The sequence below is a fragment of the Saccostrea cucullata genome, unplaced genomic scaffold, assembly GCF_032062105.1.
Source record: "Saccostrea cucullata isolate Sc308-1 unplaced genomic scaffold, CSIRO_AGI_Scuc_v1 ctg4481, whole genome shotgun sequence".
Taxonomy (NCBI): Eukaryota; Metazoa; Mollusca; class Bivalvia; order Ostreida; family Ostreidae; genus Saccostrea; species Saccostrea cuccullata.
The window spans coordinates 39,630-49,490 of record NW_026935729.1 but is presented as its reverse complement, the minus strand read 5'-3'; the positions used below and the strand labels follow the sequence as shown (position 1 = coordinate 49,490).

General features: G+C 32.1%; 1 long non-coding RNA gene across 1 annotated transcript; it reads left to right on the top strand.

Moving 5' to 3' along the window:
- Positions 1–3,718: 3,718 nt before the first annotated feature.
- Positions 3,719–9,154, top strand: LOC134243636 (uncharacterized). The gene is made up of 4 exons (XR_009987078.1): positions 3,719–3,845; positions 7,184–7,435; positions 7,589–7,763; positions 8,648–9,154. It is a non-coding gene; the product is annotated as an uncharacterized LOC134243636 (long non-coding RNA).
- Positions 9,155–9,861: the final 707 nt, after the last annotated feature.

Sequence of the window (9,861 nt, the reverse complement as noted above, 5' to 3'; positions counted from 1 at the left end):
ATATCCACTGGGTAACTAACCACTGGTCAAATATTTGTTGCTCAAAATAAAATTAGCCTCTGGTTAACTAACCACAGGTTAAGTGATTTAACCACTGGTTAGTATCCCACAATGCATTACACTTGTCCAGTTGTCAACCCAAAAAAATGGCTACCATGGTAAATATCAAATAAGTAAATAGTGAGACGTTTTAACGTTACTACTGTATGTGGAGAAGTGGAGAAATATCGACATGTAACAGTATCAAAACTAAACAAACGCTTTAGTCGCAAAACGTGAGGTACACACAAGTCAGCTGGGATATTCTTCGCTGAAAATTCAAGTGGAAGATGCAGTAACTGTAAACACATAGAATGGGAAAGGATTAGCACTACAGGTAAGATGGATAGAATGATTGCAGAAACCTAGATGCTCGTTAAGCTGTTAGATCTTAGTTTTACAGAACATATTTTAAAGACAATACCTACCCAAGACAGCTATAATTACGAGGCAAATACATCAATTTGTATCGTTTCATACCTAAATAATAACTGATTGGAGTCAGGACACCTTTACTGTTTACACCATGTAAACGTCGTCTGCTATTATTCGAGGAAATTCGCACTTGTTGTATTATCGCTTTTATACATACCTTGACAGAAAGATCTCAGTCCAGTAATTTGTCAAATATTTCCAAACAAGAAATAACTTTCATCACATTTATGTAATCCTGCATTACAATGCACTAACATTGTCTGAAAGTGGGTAGGCCCTAGCATTTTTTTAAAATTATTACAGAAAGGTCATGGTCGAATATGCAAGTAGATATAGCGAGTTCGTCACTAATGCATTTCGCTCCGTTCAATTAAATTTTGCGGTGTAACTAAAATGCATTATCCCAAGTGTATTTTATAAATACAACACCTTTTAACATTAGCTTCAATACATGTAGAAATTAGATAAAAATCTTTATGTAGATATTGATAGCATATGCATGGGAAGCATTGTGAAGGTAGAGTAGCTAACTGAATGTGGAGGAGGGGGCTAAACCAACAAATTAAAAAAAGGTAACCCCAATTTTCAATGCCTTTAATGCTAGATTTAATTTGAATAAATATTTTTATTCACTTTATCTCACCGAGACCTTGCCAAAATGATAATAAAATCAAAGGAAATGGTACGCATTTAAAAATTTAATGCAGCAGTCAACAAGAAAGGTAGTTTGATAAAAATAGGCGGATAAAAATATCGGCAAGGAAATGATAACTAATATTATTTTGAAAAACAAATACATAATGCAAGATCTTTAAACAAGAGGCCCATGGGCCACATCGCTCACCTGAGAAGCTTTGACCATTTTGTTCTTTACAAGATTTCCCCCTTGTAATACACCCCGGCTCAGGTGAGCTAAAAAGGGAGAGGAGTGTGTGTGTCGGTGGGGGTGTGTCAATTCTCAATTGATTTTAAATACTGATGTATGGTAACCAAAGAACAATTTATATATATCCATTATTAGACCTATATGCAAATGACCAACAATTTTATTCATTTATAATTCTTATTTAAAATATACCAATAATAATTATTTATTTTTCAGCAAGGGAAGGCCGCTTGATAAGATCCTTTGTAATGCTAACAGATTAATCCTTAAAAGAACCAATTTAAAACATTTCTGCTGACGATGAAGATATAAAAACCTATCATATCCCTGACTGTGATGTTATTCCTGCATAATATTGCTACAAAACCACGTCAACTTGACTTTATATTACTGCATATGTCTTTTTAAGTATTCATCAACATTAAATTCTTGGTTACAATATCTATAAGCCTTTGTTTCTTTTGTTATCTCCCAAAATTTTCAACAAATAATAATTTTTTAGTCATATTTATCCACTGGTTAAGAGACTTAACCCACCTCTGTGGAATGGCTAACTTTAGCCAATATTTAACCACTGGATAGCAAAGTTAACCAGTGGACAAATTTTAAGCAACAGAATTTAACCAACGGTTAAAAGTTAACCACTGGATAAGAGATTTAACCAGCGGTTAACCTTAACCAGAGTTTTGAGCAACCCAATCCTGTTCTCATCAACATTAGCGCATTTAAATCACGATTACAATTTAACCACGCAGACGAATCTCATAAAAATTTCAGAAAGAAAAATTCAAAACGAGAGGAGCTAGTTGACAATTTTTTAGCCTATGTTTTCAGGCAGACAGTAAACCCGCGATCTACCTTAAGCATTGAATTCATATTTTGGGATGTCTTCGATCCTAAAACACACCTGGCCGTGCTTACAAATTGAATACCGTGCTTTAGCGCGGTATGATAATTTGTCGGCATGGCCAGGTGTGTTATAGGACCGAAGACATCCCAAAATATGAATTCAATGCTTATATTTACATTCTTTAATTTTTCCTCTTCATAATTGTTTATTTCGGTAATCTTTAATGTGAATTTAGCGCCCTTCAAAACTGGTGTGCTTTATAGACGTAAGAGCCATTTGTGACGTTTATGACGTCGTAAATTTAAATAACACAAACGAACATTACGAGGAAAAAAAGTGACAAATTAATATTAAATGCACATTTGTTGTAATTTTGCTTTAATTTAACATGTTTTTTTTTTTAATAAAATTGTGTCAAACAATGTACATTTTGTTGTTCATAAAGTATTGAAAATGCATATAGTTCCTACTGTGTATTCTAACGCGCGGTGACAAGGTTTCGAGTGTGTTATAGAGATTTGAACGTCATGGATTTCTAATGGATTTCATAAAGAAAATTACACTGAATGTAAATATAGTTTTATGGACTTTGATATTGAATAATGTTTGTTATCTCCATATCCTTCTCTAATAAGAAGGATCACTATTTGTTATCCAGACGTTTGTAAAAGATTCAGAATAAAAAATTGACGTTAAAATTAAAATGCTCTACTTTCATTTTTACTTATTTTTGACATTTTTGATAATAGGTTATATGTGTTAGAAGTATCTTTCTTTTTGTGTTATATTCTTCAATCAAATTTCTGTGCGACTTGTTAAAGAAGTATTTTGATATCAAACACTGGTATCTGAGTTATGATCTTTATACAATTTTATACAAATTAAATTTAAGATCATTGACATTCGTAAGCTGTCGTGTTTTGCGTAGATGGTTCCTTTAATCTATCCCAAATAGTACACAATTCTGACCAATGATTGGTCACTAACAACGGCTTCATTTTCAAGAAATATATCGACTTTTTAGGACTTGCTTATAAGTCAGAAAGTAAACGGACTAATCTGAATTAGTTGTGAGAATATAAAATAAAATGGTTTTAATCTATTTCACTCATGAGATAAAACACCTCAAAATATAGTTTCAGTTTCTGAGTAATTTTATCCATTAAAAAAGAACACTTTTTATTAATCTGTACACTTTCGTCACGCCTTAATTGTTATCAGAACGATGATTTCTTTGTTTTGTTTGAATTTAATGTAACAAAATACCCCAAAGTGTTTAAATGTTAATTTTTACGGAAAATATCCCGCATGGTTAGATAGGTTTTTATTGTATCAATAAAATAATTACATTGACGCGCAGTTTGACGAATTGAGGTATCCATTGACAAAGCAGGAAATCTGGGAAGATGTTTTCCTGTGGTTGGGATCGCTATTTACTATTGCTCCTGTTCATTCTAATGAGTTCAGTCTATGGATTAAGGTTGTTTTCCTGTGCTAGACATCAACGTTCAGCCTTTATTATTACTCCTGTTGATTCTAATGAGTGCAATCCATTGATTGAGATGTTCTGCCTAAATTCCAGACGAGGAAGTAATGGGGATGTCTACGAAAGACTTCCACTGTTACCAAAATACGGTACGTGTATTCTCTTTAGTATCAAAAATCTATGGAGGAGGTCATTTTCAGAAAAAAAAGTTTCAGACTATAATATATATATCGTTAATTGTGCCACTACAACCTATCAATCTGTATGGAAAGCGAACTAGTTAAGAATACACTCCAAATCATAATCTTGCCTTCAAAATTTTGAAATCAGTCAGGGCCCAAGAGGAGATGACGTGGCAAGGTGTCTTTTACGATACTTTTAGTCCATACGGATGTAAACAAATTTAATTGAAAGAAAGTTGAATTTGGGCAGCGATTTCAATTAACAAACTTAAATCTATACTTACTTTTATTTGGTTTTAGTTATCTTGGATATGGTTCTTTTAAATTTATATAAGTAAAAATACTTTTAAATGTTTTTAATAACTTTTTTAAAAACGTATTTGTGGAAATATTCACTATATCAAATCACAATAATATCGTGTGTTACCGCTATAGCTGTGGATGTCATTATTTAGAACAACAGCACATTTAAATCACAAAGAAGGTAGTCTAATTGTTTGATGAGTGAAGCTGGTCTGTGTATTGTTCTGAAGTAAAACACAATGCGCCACTATTTCATGTTGCTCCAAAATTAATTTTTATTTTCATAATAAAAACATTTTACATAAATATCTTAAATATCTTGCATAATTATGATTTTTACATCAATTAATTAGGCTCATGTTCTTCTGAACAAGGTTAAATACTTAATCCCTGGGGATTCACTACATACAGTAGAAAAAAGTTTTCTTATATGAAAATGGCATTTTACATATACCTATGTCTCAACCGAATAATAAAGCGTATTCAATTTGACAATAGATATGCCTTAATAACTTCCAAAAAACACCATCTCGAATCTGATGGGATAATCATTAAAATATCTATTCAGAATACTGAAAATATGTGAATTGACAGAATTACAGGTAGACAAGCCGATAGACATAGTGATTACTATAGATCACCAGGAAATTCTTATAGGTCCGATTTATCTTTATGAATGCCTTTAAAAAGAATAGAAATTGATTTCAATTATTTTTCCAGAATGCATTGCAAATTTATTCTTCCCGAACCAGTAGTAAATTTAAAAAATTTCGTACTAAAATCACCATGCTTTGCTGTTTATTTACGTTTGAACCACACGTTGTTGTGTTTCATAACAACAATGACTTTATTAAAAATACCCTACTATTTAATTTACAAAAGATCATCGATTTAAAGAAGAAAGATCCCTAATGGAGTTTTATGAAGAGACTTACGATAGAAACGAAAACCTATTATCTTTAGTTTATAAAAGTTGATTATAAATCCTACTTCAATATTCATATAATATTCAATATTCATATAATTAATTTCAGATGAAAATCAGATGTCTACGTTCTTTTGTGGACTTCTTTGCCGGTGATTCGTTCATATACACCATAGGGAGACTCACTATCATAATTTGTCGGTTTTTGTTTATGTTCAGCCAAAGTTGTGATAAAACTAAAAGGTTTTATTAATAAGTAATTGATTGATTTTAATATGTTGTTTTACGTCCCATTTGATAATTTTTCACTCGTGTAGAGAGGTCAGCTTATACTGCTGAAGGACTTCAAATTTTGAACCTAAACCAGCACTCAGGACAATTATACCAGGAGAGATCTATATCTTACCAACGCCTGTCGTAACGGTTTGTTCCCATCTCGCCTTAACTGTAAAATTTAGCATTCCCATTTCGCCTTAGTAAGCTTTCAGGTGAATTAAGGTGATGAAGAGGGTTAGGGTTATATATTTAGCATAAAGTATTTTGGGGTATTACATGTATTATTTCATTCACTATATTCACTATATTCATAAATTCCTATTAACTGGTAAATTCAATCTTAAAAATTATCATTTCAATTTTTATATCAACCCAGTAATAATATTTGCAAATCCTAAAATTCCCATCTCGCCTTAGTACTTTTTAACTTTTTCTTACCTGTATTTCGCAGTTAAGGCGAAATGGGAACACACCGTCGTAACACAGGGCCTCGGTTTTTAAAGTATCACACAAATATTAAAGGACCAGCAATTTTCACTTCAAAGCGCCGAGCGCAAGTCGAAGGAACATTTGCTAACTGTTTTTTTTTACATGTAGGTCAGTCGTAGCCGAAATTCGAACTTACGACCTCCCAATTCCGGAACCAGCGCTATACCAACTGACCAACCGTGAACGAAGACGTTACGCGCGATGTTGGTGCTATTTTACAATTTTAGAATCAGACCTATTAAACTCGTCAGTGATATTGAAAATATACTCGCAATATGGTTGAATTTGATATGATTGGATAGATTTTCAACAGAACTACCTGATTCTAGTTAGAAAATAACATTTAAATAATTTTTATGCAAAAAGTATAATTTTAAAACGCAAATGAAGGGTATTTTAAGCGTGTAACGCGTTACATTTTTTAGCAGGGATCGTGCATTTTTCGTGTGTAGAGCGTTCATAAGTAAATCTAAAAATTTCATTTTCCTCACAAAATTAGAGCAAAACCATGTCTTTTGTGACTTTTAAAATTAACAATTTTGCATTAGAATCTGTAACGCTTTTAATTAAAAACGTGCATATGAATATACACAATAAATTTACTCCATTACACGATATTTTATATAGAAACAAATTATATCAAAATGATATCCTTTTCCTGTAGATTTGAAATATTTCATTTATGTTGATATCAAACTGCATGCTTTGGAGCTAATAATTGGATTACAAATTCAACAGAAATGTCCAGCGTCTAAAATGACGTGTAAAAATAACGCAATGCTTTTTGTAAGTCGTTAAGTTACACATGTATATTGTTTTCCCCATCGACTACAAGAATAATTGAATGTTCATAATGTGCTACTCTAAAATTTTAGATTGAATATCAGTTTAATAAATTTACTCCATTAGTTAATATTTTATGCAACATTTAGGAGGTTCAACATATTTGTCCAGTGGACGTTCTTGACGCGTAAAATTCGTTCTGCTTCAACGTCAATGCATGGAAATACGTTTAAGACTGCTTCGAGAAATTAACAAAATTTATCATACATATACAAATCCAAAGCGCTCTTTATGTTCATTAGTTGAAATATAAATAGCCTATGACTTTTTGAATTTGTATTTCAAGTTCAAAGAGATAGCGATGGGGTACCAGTCAAGCAAGTAACACTATAAGAAGCTTTACGTCAATTTTTCCATAACGCTATGAAAGCGTAACGTCAAACGTCACCAACATCGCGCGCAACGTCGGTATATTAACTGGCAAGATGATGAAAATGCTTCTATATGGAGCGTTTGTGCATGTTTTCAGTTGTCAGAGTACGACAGTATGGCAATCACGTGGCCTTAACTATTGATGATATAAACAGAAGGTTTGATAAGGTCACGTGGGAAAGAAACGGAGAGAAAATAGGAACTAACAGCCCGAAATTTCACATATCTCTGAATCTTCCAAAAGTAGTCTCATTAATTATCCATGATGTCACAGTCAATGACAACGCTACCTTTCAGTGTATATTGAAGTCCGGAAGTACGAAGGAGAAAAGTGAACTTACTGTACTTGGTTGGTACAAAGCATGAATACTATTCGTTATATCCATATCCTTCTTGTAATGGTTTTAATGTTATGACGTCATATATAACAATACAATTTGTTCAAATAATGTTAATATCTAATTGCTGTGTTTACTTAGTGCTCATTTTCTCCTCCTTTCAGAATTTTGTCCAATCAAATTAGTTGGACCCGCATTCCAGATAAGGACAGAATTAACAAGAGCAGAAGTTCGATCACGGCTGACACATCAACCCTTCCTTTCAACAAATTGGCGCAGTCGGAACTACGTCAAGTATGACGTCATTATAAGTTAAAACAACAGGACATATCAATAAAGGTATGTCGGTCTTCCATATTTATTTATCACAGCATTTCACATATTTAGTAAACACAACTTAGACATTGAAATGTAAGATAAGACTAGATTATTTACTTCCTTACACATATGTTACATGCATAATCAGATGCATCTTAATAACCTCTTTGTTATATAAAAACTGTTTACATGTTAAGAACAAGGGATACTGTTAAACTCTTTTGAAATAAATTAATTCAAATTTCAATTCATTTCTTCTTTGTTTTTTTTTCGTATGAATTCGTATTTAAGATCAATTTTCTGAATATTGGCAACATAATTTGGGGTTTCAGTTGCAATTCATGAATATTGTTTTGTCGCTCTTATACTTTATATTTAAATAATAGTTTGATATTTTTAAGATAATAAAAGACTTATTATTTTTTTTTAATTAATACCAAGCTCTCTGATTGTCTAAATCTTGATCACATGATCAAGTATATTACGCACAAAGGCTTGTGTTACTATTTATAAATTTTAAAATGCAGATAGACTTGATATTCCTAATATGGAAATATTTTTTTTCTGTAAGCAATAGTTAATGCAGTGTATGACTTGATATTTCTGAAAAATAAAGATAAACGTAAACTCCTATTTATTATTATGAAATACAGTTATTGATAAGGCATATTAGTGAATTGAATACACTTCATATTAAAACATATTACAGATGTTTTTTTTTCAAAAATCAAAACAAAATAAAACAAATGTAGCTTTTTAAATGATCAAATTCTCTAAATTACTGTATCAATATAAAGGTAAAATAATTTCACTTCACAGCCAAAATTAATATATCTATGGATCGACCTCATCAAAGGGCTATATTTATGTGATATATCAAGTTCTTCATTCTATTATATCTTTAGATCCTTTCTGTCACACCACAGAAACAGCCATCACAAGAAGTCTACACTACGGCGTCCTCTTAAGTAAAAACTCCAGGCTTCGCTGGAAGGCACTAAAAGGCATGTCCGTAATCAACGATATTTATCAGCGATTCCATAACACGACAATACATACAAGGACGCCCCAGGAATTCAGGAAAAAGTGCAAGGAATTATCAACTCTCAAGTGTTCCGAACGTCACGTGACCTTTGCCTCTGATGACGTAGAGTTTGCGACTCTTTGGACATTCTTACAACATGGTAGTATTACAAGCAAGATGGAGGCGTTGTTTGAGAGTCGAAATTTGATGATACTGGGGAGATACTTCAGGAGCGACAGGTACAGCCCAGAGGAGAACGAGAAGTGTGTCTGTTTACCGGGAATTTATCGTGAAACACTGAAATCTAAAGCTGTAGAATTCAAAACATGTCACAATAAACCACGACTTGGCTGAAAATTACTCACTGTTTTAAGAGAAAAAGACCAAATGGCTTTAAGAAAATGAAAGCACGCACTTATTAAAGACCTTTCAGTGCATTTTTTCTTTAACTGGTTTTTAAAGATGACATAGTTGTATCCTGTTGAGCCTTATATTTATCTCTTAGATTATTGCAGGGTATTTTTTGTTTCATAACTTTATCTAAACAGACTTTTTAAAATTTATTTCTCATGTTTGATATTTATCCACTAAACATAAGTTCAAAAACAGTGCATTATAGATTTATCAATTGGTCTTCAAACAAATGCCCTATCTGCAATGTTTTTATTGTACTGTTTAATACAGTACAGAAAAAAAAATTAAATTGAAGTTTCATATAATCATGATATAAACCCCCTATTATCTTAACTATATATCAATAGTACAGATGTAAATTTAAAACTTTCTTTTTGAAGTAAACCGCATGAAAGCGCTCTTTTAAAGGTAAACGTCGAAGACATGGTGTATGGCGATTTCTTGAATATCAACAGATACGCAGGGTCACGCGTTTTTCATCGTTTGAATACATAGTCAGCCCACTTTTGTCGACTGTTCTTAAGAAAACTGTAGTTGTATATTGAACAAAATAATGTCATATTAAAAGGAGAAGGGCCGACAAACTTAATTTAACAAAAACATGTTCAAATCAAACTTCTCGCTTATACTCGGCTATGTTAAGGAAGGTCAGAGTTCACATTCCCTGTACATAGTATTGGA